This window comes from Grampus griseus (genome assembly GCF_964374135.1).
Source record: "Grampus griseus genome assembly, chromosome: 9".
Taxonomy (NCBI): Eukaryota; Metazoa; Chordata; class Mammalia; order Artiodactyla; family Delphinidae; genus Grampus; species Grampus griseus.
In genome coordinates, this window is record NC_139003.1 from 104780542 (window position 1) to 104795151 (window position 14610).

The 14610-nt window shown below is 52.1% G+C and overlaps 1 pseudogene across 1 annotated transcript; it reads right to left on the reverse strand.

Annotated features, from left to right (window-relative positions):
• Positions 1 to 1784: 1784 nt before the first annotated feature.
• On the reverse strand, positions 1785 to 14504 carry LOC309827190 (ATP-binding cassette sub-family A member 13-like; annotated as a pseudogene). Its single transcript has 6 exons — positions 14499 to 14504; positions 11957 to 12121; positions 11168 to 11247; positions 10119 to 10240; positions 3317 to 3511; positions 1785 to 1841 (listed from the first exon to the last, which is right to left on the reverse strand). The product of its transcript is annotated as an ATP-binding cassette sub-family A member 13-like (transcript).
• Positions 14505 to 14610: the final 106 nt, after the last annotated feature.

Sequence of the window (14610 nt, forward strand, 5' to 3'; positions counted from 1 at the left end):
AGTGGCTACTGAAGAGGGTCACAATAAAATGATTCTTATGTATGAAACAGTTTCCATCTACCTACGGCTTCCCCGTGTCACAGCGCACACATCCTCCCGTCCTCCGAACCCCTGCGGGCTGTGTGCCGGTGCTGATTTTGTGGATGAAGGAACTGAGCTCAGAGAGCTTCAAAGGCTTCCCACACCATCACCAGCTGGAAGATTAGGGCCAGGAATGCACCCTGGGTGCTTTAGAAGTATCAGTGGCTCCGGATGCCGGGACCCACCTGTGCTGTCACCACTGACACACTCTGTGTTTTACTTATTCACTGCATCCTCTCTGTTTGGGGACAGGCAGGGATTTTTGCCTGTCATGGTCATTGACGTGGCCACAGCTGCGAGAACGGCCTCTGGCAATACTGGTTGCTTAGCACAGGGAGCTCTACTCAATATTTTGTTATAACCTGTAAGGTGAAAGAATCTGAAAAAATAGATATGTATGGATGTGTAAGTGAATAACTTTGCTGTACACCTGAAACTAACACAATATTATAAATCAACTATACTTCAATTTAAAAAATTAAAGAAAAGATTCTGTTATGAGAAAATGTCAATCAATTAATAAACATTTCCAAAGGGAGCCCACTTACACCATTGGTGGGAGTGTAAGTTGATATAACCACTACGGAGAACAGTATGGAGGTTCCTTAAAAAACTAAAAACAGAACTACCATATGACCCAGAAATCCCACTCCTGGGCATATACCCAGAGAAAACCACAATTCAAAAAGACACATGCACCACAATGTTCATTGCAGCACTATTTACAATAGCCAGGACATGGAACCAACCCAAATGTCCATCGACAGATGAATGGATAAAGAAGATGTGGCACATATATACAATGGAATATGACTCAGCCATAAAAAGAAACGAAATTGAGTTATTTGTAGTGAGGTGGATGGACCTAGAGTCTGTTATACAGAATGAAGTAAGTCAGAAAGAGAGAGACAAATACCGTATGCTACCACATATATATGGAGTCTAAAATATATATATATGGTTCTGATGAACCTAGTTGCAGGGCAGGAATAAAGACGCAGACGTAGAGAATGGACTTGAGGCCCCGGGATGGGGGAAGGGAAAGCTGGGACGAAGTGAGAGTGGCATGGACATATATACACTACCAAATGTAAAATAGATAGCTCGTGGGAAGCAGCCGCATAGCACAGGGAGATCAGCTCGGTGCTTTGTGACCACCTAGAGGGGTGGGATAGGGAGGGTGGGTGGGAGGGAGACGCAAGAGGGAGGAGACATGGGGATATATGCATATGTATAGCTGATTCACTTTGTTATACAGCAGAAACTAACAACTTTGTAAAGCAATTATACTCCAATAAAGACCTATTAAAAAAAATAGTAATAATATAACGAAAAAATCAATAAACATTTCCAAAAAATACCATTATAGTTGCTTAGGAAATACGTGTTGGATGAATGGGTAAATTAGCACACACTGCCCCTTCCCACAGAGGGAGCAGGACTCACAGCCACCCTCCCCCCCGCTTTCATCTGCATTCTGAATGTCCTGGTTTTCAAACTTGGGCCCTTAGGGTTCTGCACCTGCCCCTCAGCTGCTGGCTCTGCCCTTGACCTGCAGGACCGAGACCCCTGCTCCATCTCTCACTCTCTCTGCACACAATGATGTGCCCGTGTCGTCAGTTAAGGCAACAGCCTCCTCGGCAGGAGCCAGGGGTGCAAGCTCCTATCGTTTTCCCACTCGCCTTTCTAACTGCAGCTGCACATCAGAAGTGGCCCTCGGGGCACCGACCGATGGGACTGACCTGCATGGAGTCCCAGCACTGACGGCCAGAGGAACGCACTGGACGTTAACCTGGAATTGTGCTTTGTGAAAGGCGTCACAGATTCACTATCAGCCGAGGGAAGCTGGGAGTGAGCCCAGCCTGCTGGACCCCAGCGCTGGTGTGGCTCCCCGAGTGTGTCTTCATGGCTGACACCTCTGTGTAACACCGCGTACCCATCAGCTTCCCTGGAGCCGCACGGATAGGAGGAGCTGGTGTTATTAAAGGAGGTGTCGATTCCATTGTGTGTGGGAGACCAACTCCAACCCAGTGTCTCATCCTTACGGCCCTTTGTCAAAGTCATTATCGGGGCCTGAGAAGCACCAGTCTCAAGCCGGTGGCTTCTGTGGACCTAACAGACCTGGCCGCCAGGGGTGCCCGCGGTGAAGCGGAAGAGTGGCCATGGGAGTGGATGTAGGACTCACTGGCCTGTGTGTGAGCTGCAGGCACGGATCCCACCACGAGGCACGTGGCCTTGCAGAGCATGGGGACGTTTAGGAAACGTTCATCCTCCTGCTTATGGGTTGGAAATGAAAATTCTGAATTTTCAGAATTAATTCTCATTCTGAAAACTAATCTCTGTTCTCAGCGTGTATATCACCCACTGGATTCCTGAAGTTATTGAGGAGAGGGAGACCATGAAGGACGCTGGGCTGGAAGGGCAGCTCTACCCTTTTCCTGAGTCCCCAAACTGTCCTCCCGGATGTGGGGCACTGAAGCCCTCGCTGATGAGCCCAGGTGTTGGCAAATCCATCCCTGGGGAGAAACCTGGAGCAAGACAGCCCCTAAGCTCGAAGGTGAAGGGTCTGGAGACACAGGTAATGCTTCCAACAGTGGAGGCTGGAAGATGAGGGACTTCGAGAAGAGGCGGAGCCGGCGTGCAGCCCAGGGTGCAGCTCCTGTCTGCAGAGGGTAACTGGGCCTGCCCTCGGGGCAGCTGTCCCCGCGGCCACTTCAGCCCCTTCCCGCACACCCACGTGCGTGTGGGCATGTGGAGGGCAGGGAAGAGTTGGTTCACCCGGGGGGGGCTGCCCCATGTCCCCCCCCATCTGCACCCCTCTCCCGGACAGGCCCCGGCAAAGGTGAGCACGTCCCCTCTTGGGACAGAGCTCGCGGGCCCCAGGACATGACAGGGGGCAGAGGCGGCCACGGCCAAGGCGGGGGAGCAGCTCTGACTCAGAGGGGCCACCGGGGAGTTGGGGCGGGGGCCACAGCGGAAGCCAGCCTCCCAGGTAAACTCCAGTCAAGTGCTGGTCAAAGAGGAGGGAACCTGGTGCTGGGCTCAGGTGGGGACTTTGATCGCTGGTCCTTCCCCATTGAGCACATTGACTCCAAGGACCCTGGAAAGTCTCCCGGACACCCCTTGATTCCGAGCCCCACCCCGAGGCTGCGGGGTCTGCGCCTGCCCTGCTGCCCCCAACTCATCCCCACGGGCCCCGCTGGCCGACCCCGGCCCGCAGCCATCTTCCCCTTACTTTGTATACGAAATTCCGCAGGTCCAGGTTCCGACCCATCAGCACAATCAGGGAAAACACTCGGGCCCCGGGCAGGCGGCACATCTCCCTCGCTGCAGACCCAGACTTTCCATCCTCAGGGAACTTGAGCAGCAGACAAAGAACGTCCCCATCACGCCTTCGAGACAAAGCCACCGTCGGGGCACTGGAGAGAACCTGTGTCAAAGCACGAGGGTCAGACGTGACTAGAGCTGAGATGTGCGGCCCCCAGACTCAGAGCTCCCCTGATGACGAGCCCCTTGAAGGCCCATTTTCCCAAAACGCTGAGGATTCACCTGCAGTTTCATGGATTCCAAACCTCTGTTCCATTTCAAACACTTTGAATGGAAAGTTTTCTAAAATGTGCGCGTCATTCCCTGACTCTGTAAGCAGCCTGCCCTCTGTGATGGCTTGGGAGCCGCTCAGGACTAGCGTCCGCCCTCCACCCACAATGCTCTCAGGAGAAGACCCTCTCCCTCCTGACATTAAGTCTTAGCCTTTGCTCTCAGATTATCAGTTTTCATTTTTCATTGGCATCAGCGTGAACTATTTTTTTCTCCTCCATCTCCAAAATTGAAAACCAGATTTCCAAGCCTGTTATCATTTTTGAAAAGAAAAAGCAAACCAAGTGAAAAGGAGGGGCTGAGGACAGCTGTGCTAGTGTCTGGTGCCTCACTGTTCCCTCCGTGAAAGGGCCAGGGCTGCTTCTCTGCCTAGCAATGACTTTTGATTAACCATCTTTGTAATAAGAAAAATTATAAAGCAGAATATAAAAAAGGAAAAAAAAAGACTTCCTGTTGTGTTTATACTCTGATGGGTGTGATTACTGCAAAATTGTTCAGACCAAGCAAGACCCTCTGTGAACAGAAGTTACTGTTCCCTTATTAGGAGCCTTGTCAACAGGGAGAACTCGTCAGATGCCTTCATATAATGCCATAAAATGCCCCCAAATCATTAAGAAATAGCAGAAGGGATTAATGGGGGTTTCCCAGAGAAAGAGAACCAACAGGATGTGCATATTCTGGGAGATTTTTTTAAGGAACTGGCTCTCTCAATCGTGGGGCTTGGCGAGACCAAACTCTGCAGGGTCAGCCAGCATCAGGAGGCCCGGAGCTGACATGGCAGCTTAGCCCCAGCAGCTGTCTGAAGGAGGAATTCCCTCGCCCTGGGGTCACCTCAGTCCTTCAACTGATTGGACAAGGCCCACCCACATCACAGAGAGTAATCTGCTCAAAATCTGCTTTCAATGTGAATCTCATCTAAGAAATAACTTCACAGGGACATTCGGATTGGCATTAGACCAAATGTCTGGGTACCACGGCCCACACATATAGACATACAAATTAACCATCACAAATGGTTAGGTAATCAATATGCTGACGTACATTTTGAATCTCTGAGAGAGATGTTGTTTTCACACATAATTAACCAAAACCCCTTTTTCCACAAGGGACTTATGTGGTACAGACGTACCTTGGGAAAGATTTCCTTATTCCACTGTTTCCATCGTGGTCTCTAAGGGAAGGTGGATGCCTTTGGTTGAGAGAGGGTTTCAAAGAGGAAGCAGGAGTGGGGGGGTATGCACATCCACCCTTTGCTTTGATTTGGGAGGCCCCTCTTTGATCAGTTCTGTAAAACGGGCTTCTGTGGAAGTTTTCCTTAAATTGGGATCATTGCTCCTGGTCTCGTGTGGGCACCAGAACTGGCTGGTGAGGGTCCCTCTGCACCTGCGATGGAACCCTGGCCTTAGCCACCATCTCAGCATCACCCGTGGTCCCCAAGCAGGATCACGTTCCATGCATCTCTTAGAATTTAGCCCCAAGGCAAACATTTTCTTAAAACTTGTGTACACCTCTTTTCACCCAACGGGGAGGTCCCGAGTGCCATCGCGCAGAAACCACACAGTCACGCCACACGCAAGAGCAGCTCCTTGCAGCGTGTTTGCTTCCACACCTTCTCTGTGCTTCTCTACTTTACTCTTTATCTTTTTTTAATCTTACTATGACCATTTTCCCTGTTTGAAAGGCACCTGAAGCAGGCAGGGAATAAGAAAAACAGAGGTAATACTCAGTTTTGTTGGGCTGGAAATATCACGGGGCAATCTGTTTTAAAGTCAGACAGGCATCTTTCAGCTCAGGCTTCGCTTAGGCTGGTCCAGTCAGTTATCAGACACACGGATGCCGTGCTGCTGGTGCCTTTCCTACACGTCCATGCCCGGCTTGGAAAACTTCAAGGCGCCAGGGATCTAGGGCAGGCAGCGCCCCACCACTGTGACCCCAGCGCACATGCGCGCACACACACACACAGACAATTCAATAATTGAGATCACAGACTCCCTGTAAGAGTGAAAGTGATCCCTAGGCAAAGCATCTGCGTTTTTAGCAGGAGTTTGTTTACTGAGCATCTGCCGAAACCCTCGCTGTGCTCAGAGCAGCACCCCAGAGATGGTCCCCATTTCGCCCAGCTGACAATTTTAGACTCAGAGGTGCAGAGAAGCTTTGGAAGCGATCACTGTTCTCAACCTAATTATGACCAGAAAAGAAACACCAACAGTGATGGGGGAGAACTGGAAATAGCGGGGGAGGGGACCGTGGCACGTCAGGGCTTGTCGAAGCAAAGAAGTGGGATCGAGACTAAGAGCCACCTTCCACGTGACAGGCAGGAGCCGGGCCTTGCTGCCCGTGTCCCGGCGGGTTCGAATCGGCTCACGCAATGAGGAGGCCTGGATGGGAATGAGCCCAGAGGGCAGGAGACGGCTCTGAGGGCCGTGTGGAAGGGCTGCAGCCCCACACGGTGGGAGGAAGGCAGGGAGGACTCAGGCAGGGCCCAGGAGGAGGGCGACTCCAGCTCCTGCCGTGGGACCGCCCAGCGGCTGGTGGCACCTGCAAGCCTCAGCTTGCCCGTCTGTGCGGAAGAGGCGGCGATAAGACCCACAGGTGCTCCAGGGGGACCAGAGGAGATCACTGTGAAAGACACACAGCCCAGGAACATCCACCAGGACTGACTGGAGGCTACCGGCACAAACACAGGAAATCTGAAGAAAGATGAATAAAAATTAGATGTGTTTGTTGATTGAAAAGTATTAAATTTAAGAGAGACAGAGAGAGAGTTAAGCTAGTAAATTCCTTCCTTTTTTCCATACTCCACCGAGAAGTCTGTGGGTCAGCACCGTGCACCCCTGCCCTACCCTCGCCCCCCGCCCTGCACCCAGCCCACAAGCTGGCCCAGGGTGGGCAGCATAATGGGGTGCCCACCCACTGAGGTGCCCGCTGGCCCTTCCGTCCCAACCCCAGTGCCCTCCCCTCCCTCTCCTCCTTCCTAAACCAGACCCTAACCCCCTCCTCCCAGGGCTTCAGACAAGATAACAGTCCTACTACCCACAGATAATGTCACTCCTCGTGTGAATTCTGATCCTGGGTTCTCCATGAGCCCTTCAGGAAAACGGCAGTTGCTGAAACCATGTTGAGAGAGTCGCCATAAGTGGGCCAGGTCAACACAAAGTCATTTTCTTTCGAAGGCAAAGTTATCAGACTAATGAGATAGCAGGACCCCAGACGTGCTATGGCTCATTTAAGAGCCCAAACTATTAAACAGGTGTGGGCATCCCCAGGCTGTGGGCATCTTTCTGCACTAATGACTTGAATAGAAGCATAGAAGACGTGCTCATCTCCTTTGTGACTGGCCAAGTTGAGAGACAAGTGACACTTTGCAAAGTAGATCAGGATCAAAGATACCTCGAAGGTTAGAATAATTGGCCAGAAACAGTAATAAGTACTCTTTGCAGAGGTCAGTGCACTCAATCCTGAAATTCAGGCTCAAAAATATTTACCTAAGTGTAAGTAGGGAAACAGAGGCCCCATTAGAAATAGCCACTTACTTTTTTCTGCTGGTAGTGGAGGGTCTGAAGTTCCCCAAGTTAAAAGGACCACGACGCCCATCCGGATGGTGTGGGAGCAGGGTGGTCTGCAGGACTCAGAGCCCAGGACGAGCTCCCTCAGGATCTGACGCTCCCAGTGACCGGCGGTACCTCCCAGGGCACGTGGGACCAAGTTCTTCGGCATGGGCCAGAAACCCTTAGCTCCGCTCACATACTGATTATTTCTTTCCCTCTCACGGAGGGAAAAAGCCAGAATGAGCCCGTTTTTACCAGTGTCTACGCTGACATGAGTCCCGCCAGCAACCATCCACTGCAGCTTTTACCCAACGGAATTGGAGGTGCTGGCGAATCCCTGCAAGGCATCTCTCTCACCGAACCGTGTGCCAGCCAGGCGTCCCTGATGCTTTACGGAACCACTTCGAGCGACCGAGAGAGGCTGGGCCAGATCCACCAAAGGCACTTGTTCCTGCCCAAGGGAAGTAAGGCAAGGTGTCAGGATGCTTTCTCCCTCTGGGGGGCCCCCGCACAGAAGAGATCATCACTCTCGGGCATCCCTCCCACACCTCCGTCTGTAAGAACCTGGAGGGTGGGTGGGCAAGTCTGCTGAGGATGGTGGGAGCCTGTCTCCCAGGCCCTCCGAACACGCTCAGTTGTGGAGGATAGGGGGAGACAGACCCTCTGGTCGCCCTCTCGGTCTATTTGGTCCTGACTCTTCGACCTCACTGCTGCCTTTAAAAGAATAAAAATGTGGCCTGGAACACAGAGGGAGGAAGTCGCTGTTGATCCGGCACTGCAGCCTACGAGGCTTGGGTGCGTCCAGGGTGGGTGGAGGGGATTCAGTCCAGGATGGCAGTGGGGGAGGTGAGCTCCAGGGTCCGGGAGTCTGAGATTTGGTTTTGATGGGAGCTGCCAGGGCTCAGGACAGAGCGCGGGCAGAGGGGAGCTTCCCAGGGGCACCACGTCCCGGAACAGCTGGCCCCGCCCCTTCCCTTCCCGCTGCCTCGGGCCCTTGGACCCGAGGCCTCCACCCTGCGACTCTCCCGTCGCTCTTCACAGCCAGAGGCTTCTCATCACGTCCGTCTGAGCCCCGAGCCCCGTCTGCAGGGCGGCTCCTGGGCCCAGTGGCCCCACTGCTGTACACTGTACACTGAAATTCCGCGGCACACGCGCTTCTGGACTTCGCTGCCCATACGTGTCTGTTGATCTGGCGAGCCAGCCCGCAGGCACCGGCTCCCTTCGGGGGCTGGGGGCTCCAGCTTCTGGAAGCTCACACAACGGGAAGGGAGATTTGCAGTGAGTGAATGAGTGCGAACTCCTGCCATTTTCCCAGGCCCTCGTGCCAAGGAAATGTGCCCCCCGGGAACGCTGAGGCTCTGACGTGATCAATTCAGCACTGACTGAAAGTAAGGCAGAGGCGCCCAGAGAGAGAAACAGTGAAAGGTCACTACAGATTATATGTAGTGACACATACATGTGCTGCCAACCTCACCACGCAGAAAAACCTAGGCCCCAAACTGTCACCTACCAAACATGAATTTGTAACCTAAGACACACGTGGGTTCATGGATACACTTCACCCCAGAGAGTAACTTCGTTACTTATATGAATGCCAAGAATGCAAGCTTTTTTAACGCCCCCGCCAATGACCAAAACGTCCAGCCACTCAGGGGACGGCCTGCAGCGACTCACATCGTGAGAGACACGTGCACGCAGGAAGCACCGCACAGCCGCTCCTGCAGCAAAGGCACCTCAGAACGCGAGCCTTCTCGAGGCCCAGCGCTCCCACCACGGAGCGTCAGCGACCCCTGGTGGCCACTTGCTAATCGGGCAGCAACCACCGGGCCGAGAAGATGGTAACATTCTGAATCTACAAAGGCTGGAAGTCAGCTAACCTGACGCTCCTCGTACAGCCCTGTGGGTCAGCTACTGAAATCAACTCACTGCTCCATTCCCGTCACAAGTTCCCTGAATAAAGATTTCAAACCACATCTGACCACTGTTTACAGTTAAGGCAGCCGGCGAGGCGGTGTCCTCACCCCACCCTGACCCCCGCACATCAGTAACGCGTGCCGTCCGATAAGCCGCCTCTGACATTTTCCTTGAAGACCCATGTGACATACCGCAGACAACTTGAGACCGTAACTCGAATTTGGGGTTCCTAGCTTCTAATCCGTTTCTTTCTCAAAGCAGGTTAATTCTTGAGTAACTCATCTACTTGTCAGGGCTTGCGTTTAGCCCCAGGTAACAGGAATCAACGTGAAAGTAAACTTCCGTTGAGGCCCAGGTGATTGTCAATACAAATGGTCACTTGAGGGCCATCTTCGTGGCTAGTGCTTCTGGCAGGCTGTCTGCACAGGAAAGTAAATCCCCACACGATGTGCTGAAAGGTCATCTCAGCGAAGTCCCTGCCGAGGATCCAGGTGAAATTCCCCGGCTCCTCCCTCCGCGGGCAAACCCAGCCCACCGCCACGGCCCGCGTCCCCACCTCCTTATTTCTGGGGCCCTAATCAGTGTTCCTCAGCCACCGTGGGGATGACACGGCCTGACTGCTCGCTGCTGTCACACTAAGCGGTGCAGTCAGATTGGACCCGGCTCTCCCTACTGAAAGGAAATCAATTACCCAGGCTGTCGTGCGTCAGTTTGGGAATCAGTGGAATAAGTATCATCACCAATGTTATCCTTTCAAACCCCAATGAAGACAACATTATGAAACTGAAGACCCCACGGTGGTGGCAGAAGATGATAACGTGCTTGGGTGGCCAGCTTGTTCTCTGATCTCCTGTCTGCCTCTTTACATCATTCCCACTCAACCCCCAGCCACGGGGGGAGAGGGGAGAAGGGACCACACGAGGCCGACAGCTCCAGGACGCCGAGGGCTTGTGAGGTGGGAGAAGCAGCAAACTGTAGCTCTGAGTGGGAAACGTTTGCTTCTAAAATGCTGCTGATAGTTTCATCTGAGATGTGGAGAGAAGATCGAAGCTCTTCAGTTAACTTGGTGTTGTTCTGCACCAACTCTTTTACTTTTACGTCTGAAAAATAATCAGAAGGAAGGAAATCTTGTAATAATAAGCGTTTGGGCTATTCCTGACTGTGAAGACAAGATTTGACATGAAAACCTGGCAAGGGGCTTCCCTGGTGGCGCAGTGGTTGAGAGTCCGCCTGCCGATGCAGGGGTCACGGGTTCGTGCCCCGGTCCGGCAGGATTCCACATGCCGCAGAGCGGCTGGGCCCGTGAGCCATGGCCGCTAAGCCTGTGCATCTGGAGCCTGTGCTCCACAACGGGAGAGGCCGCAACAGTGAAAGGCCCGTGTACTGCAAAACAAAAAACAAACAAAAAAAAACTGGCAAGGATGTTTCCTCCACTACATCCAGCCCATAATAAGCACTAAATAAAGTCATCTCTTACACTTCTGGGAGGAACTGAGATCATCTGACCGGAAGTGAAACAAAACCCCAGGTTATGGGGTATTTCTACTCCCTTGCTTCCTCTAAGACGTGTGCATTTGACACTCGACTCTCGAAGGAGGTGTTTTTTCTGAGGGAACAGTGACCAAGGAAACGCACTTCTCTCCACGTATCCATTCATCTCACTTTTCCTAACAAGAGGAGATTTGACCGGATTCTTCATACTTGACTTGTTGATGCTGCAAGGGCTTCAGGAATAGCAAGACTGGACAGACGGGGAAGCAGAGACTCCCAGATGTGCAGGGAGGGAGGGCCCGGGAGACACCCAGGCCACAGAAGCTTTTCTCTCTCCCCGTCTTGGTTTTGGTACCCAGGACTTTAGGGTTTCCTTCTCAACCCCCAATACATCAGACCTGCCAGGCTCTAAATTGTTATTTATCATATATAGATAGCATAACTCTACCTTAATACGTTTTATTTTAATAATATATTTGTGTGAGAAACTAAATTTAATTTTTAATCAAGCAAACTTGGAGGAACTACGTACTTACCCCCAGTTACTGTGAAATTGCTAAGAAAAGTCATAATGGGATTCCCAGACAACAAAGTCTTCTCGAGGCTTTGGGCCAACCTAAAATGGCAGAAAATTAAAGCTAATTTAGGCAAGATAAAACACCAGGAACAGTGCTGGAGTGAATATGCTGCCTCAGTTCCCAGGAAATGAACTAGAGAACAATACTGCCTTTCCATAGGATTCCTCAGAGATTACGACACACAATGCCTCTGTGTGCGAATACCCGTCAATACCAGGTGCCTGCCAGGCAAGATGAGTCAGGGGAATGAGGACGGGTAACAAACGGCTTCTCCCAAATGAGAAAGGAACCCATAGGATAGACCGTGGCATGTATGAGAAATTGGGGTATCGAGAAGTCAGAGGAACATCATTCCTTCTGTGAATAAGTCACTTGCAGAACACGAAGGCCCCAATTTCCTCTTCTGGGGGCTCACACTTTTGAGAATACAGTACAAAATGAATCCAGTGTGGAGGTCATTTGAAAAATCGCTGACTGCTCTTATAGAACTTTTTCAATACCGTATTGTAATCTCAGATCTCGACATGTTGATCCAACTTCTTGATCCCCAGTAAAGCTAGCCTTAGCACTAATGCAGCTCCTACAGTTTACAATTTAAAAAGTTAAAGTCACGGGAAATTTTGGTGTTGGTGAGAAAACACATGTGTTAATGGTATATTGTACACATTATTGTCCGAAACTCATAATTTAAAATGCGTCGTCTTCATGAAGGGAGACTGAGGAGGTGGGGGCCCCGCCAGAGGGCACATATGTGTGCGTGTGCAGCATGGGGGCCGGTCCGGGCTGGCATTCACAGTCCTGCTCGCTGGCATCTTCCAAGCTGCTCCTGAAGCTTTCCAGGGCACTGGACAGATTCCTGATAAGACCTTCACAACTCAGCTGATGGGGAGAGGTCCCTATCTTTTCCAGCTCCTAGAAAACACAGCAACGATACAGTTAGAAACATATTTACTCATTGGTATGAGCTGAAGTCTGGAGACCAGACACGCGTGCATCCTCGCCGGGCATCACGTGGATTGTAAACTGTGAGTCTACTGTCCTCGGTCTCAGGAAGCACCGCAGAGAAGATGGAGGATGTCTGATCCTGTCCAGTTGCCCTTGGGCGCTGCTGGGCTTTGGAGGGAAGCCCTTGGCCGGGAACCAGGAGAGCCCAGACCTCAGCCGGCTCTGCCATTTACCCAGAGGACAAGAGGACACGGCAGGGACAAGCACCGCCCAGCTGAGGACCTGGCACATGGCCTCCTGGCCCGAAAACTGAAGCCTTTCAAAATCCACAGCCACAAAACCGATGACTGAAAAGAAAACATGTCTATTTCTCCATAGGTCTGCCCACCTTGAAGGTCTGCAGGGCAGCCTGGAAGTCTCCAGGCCTCCCCTCAGCTGGGGTGCAGCCCTGAGGACTTGGAGAAGCACCGTGGAGGAACCCCCGGTCTCGGCCCTGACTCTAAGACTGCATGGATACATTATCCGCATCTTTTACAAGCATAAGCAGTTTTATAAAAGACCAATCATTTTGCAAAATATATGTATACCTATAAATTGATAAATATATAAAATATCTATCATTTGTTAAATTAACTGACAAGTATAGGTAATTTAAAATGTAAAACATGCCAAAAAGCAGCAGACACTCATATAAATCTATGTACATTTCCCTGGACACGGCAGTCCTGCTGCATTCCATGTATTTCACATCATCAGAATGTATTCATTTCATCACCCAGTTCTTCCTGATGTTGGAAGCACAGTCCCAGGTTATGGTGATTATGTGAAGGCATCAAACATAAATCAATACATAATATTTTAATAAATAAAACTTCTAAATATTTTTCTCAAAAGTGCCATTGGTCACTCTTGCAAAGGAAAATCATGATCACTCAGATGATCAGAGAACTAACAAGTGTATGTTCCAAGTGAGTCAAATGTGAAGAATCCTGAGGTGTCACAGTCGAGGGTCCTGAGCTCTGAGTCCCTCCTTCGGGGGTCCCCGGGCACAGGGGAGCTTCCCAGGATGTGATCCGAGCACCCAAACTCGCGCTGCCTCGTGGGGCCACCAGCAGCACGGAACCTCCGGATCGCGGACCAGGGCGGGCGGGAAGCCAGGGTCCAGCGTGTACAGAGCATGAGGCCTTGGCTGGAGTCCTGTCCATCTGACACCCCGGGGAGGACAGAGTGGAGAGGGGCCGGGCCATCGGGCCAGGCTCTCTGTCTCCTACTTGGTGGCAGGACTCCTGGACACGTGGCTTCATTCCTCCCTCGTCCCCTCTGCCTGCTGGACCCTCAGACGTCTGCCACCCCGGGGGACAGGCTGCTCCCTCCCACACGGTCACTGCCCCTAAGACAGGCGCACAGACCCCTCCTCCACTGACCACGACACGACCACAGGAGAGCAGAAGGGGAAGGATGGGTGAGGGGGCACAAGACCCAGGGATGCCCAGGCCCCCTCCCAGGTGCAGGTCTGTGCGTCTGATTCTGACAACACTCGTGGAAGCCCCTCGGGCCTTCACTCTCTGCTCCCCTCCTGGGCAGGGAGCTCTCCAAGCCACCCCCAATCCTCCACCCGACACTTCACAGCCCTGCCTTCTCCCTCCTCCACGGAGGCCCTCATCCTGGCCCCCAGGTGCCCAGATATATCCGGATCAGAGCCGCAGGTACAAACAAGGAGCCTCATTTCCGAGAACGCAGGCTGAACAGAGTGTATTGCACTGGGGAGGGTTCCCTCGTAGAAAAGCACCTCTGGCTCATAATCTGTACCTATATGCAAATTAAATCTAATTCTACTCAGTTATAGCACTCCCACTATAGCAGGATTTTATTCTTAAATTTAACACCGTGATAATATTGACATGCAGGAGGCTGTAGAGAGGAAAGAGCACCCCCCTCCCAGCAGCAGAGACACTGGGAGGAAAGCTCCGACCCCTCCTCACGGGCACAGGGGCTCCAGGCGGGCGGTGCCATGTCGGTGGGAAGCCTGAGCCCCGCGCCCTCGAGGCGGAGACCACACAGTGGACTCTCCTTCTCGGGCTGGGGCAGGTCTGTAACCGTCCAGGCACTGGACCATCCAGACGCAACGCTGCCCACAGCGGGGATGGAAGGTCCAGATCTGGGAGGTGGTAGGAGACCCCCGGCTCAGCCTGAGGTCCGGCCACTTTCTCCGACTCTGCTCACCCCGGAAGAGCACGTGCTGCCACTTTTTAATGTGATTTCTGATCCCCATCGAGCTCCTTACGGCTGTTTTCAACCATTTAGAGCAAGGAGTGAAAGGGGGTAAGGAGCTGGCACCCCTAACCTTCATCGTATCGACTCAACCTCTGGAGACTCTCACTGCGCATGGGATTCCACGTTGGCACTGAGACAACCGTACGTTAGAGCATTTATGTATAGATATTAGAGACGGACAG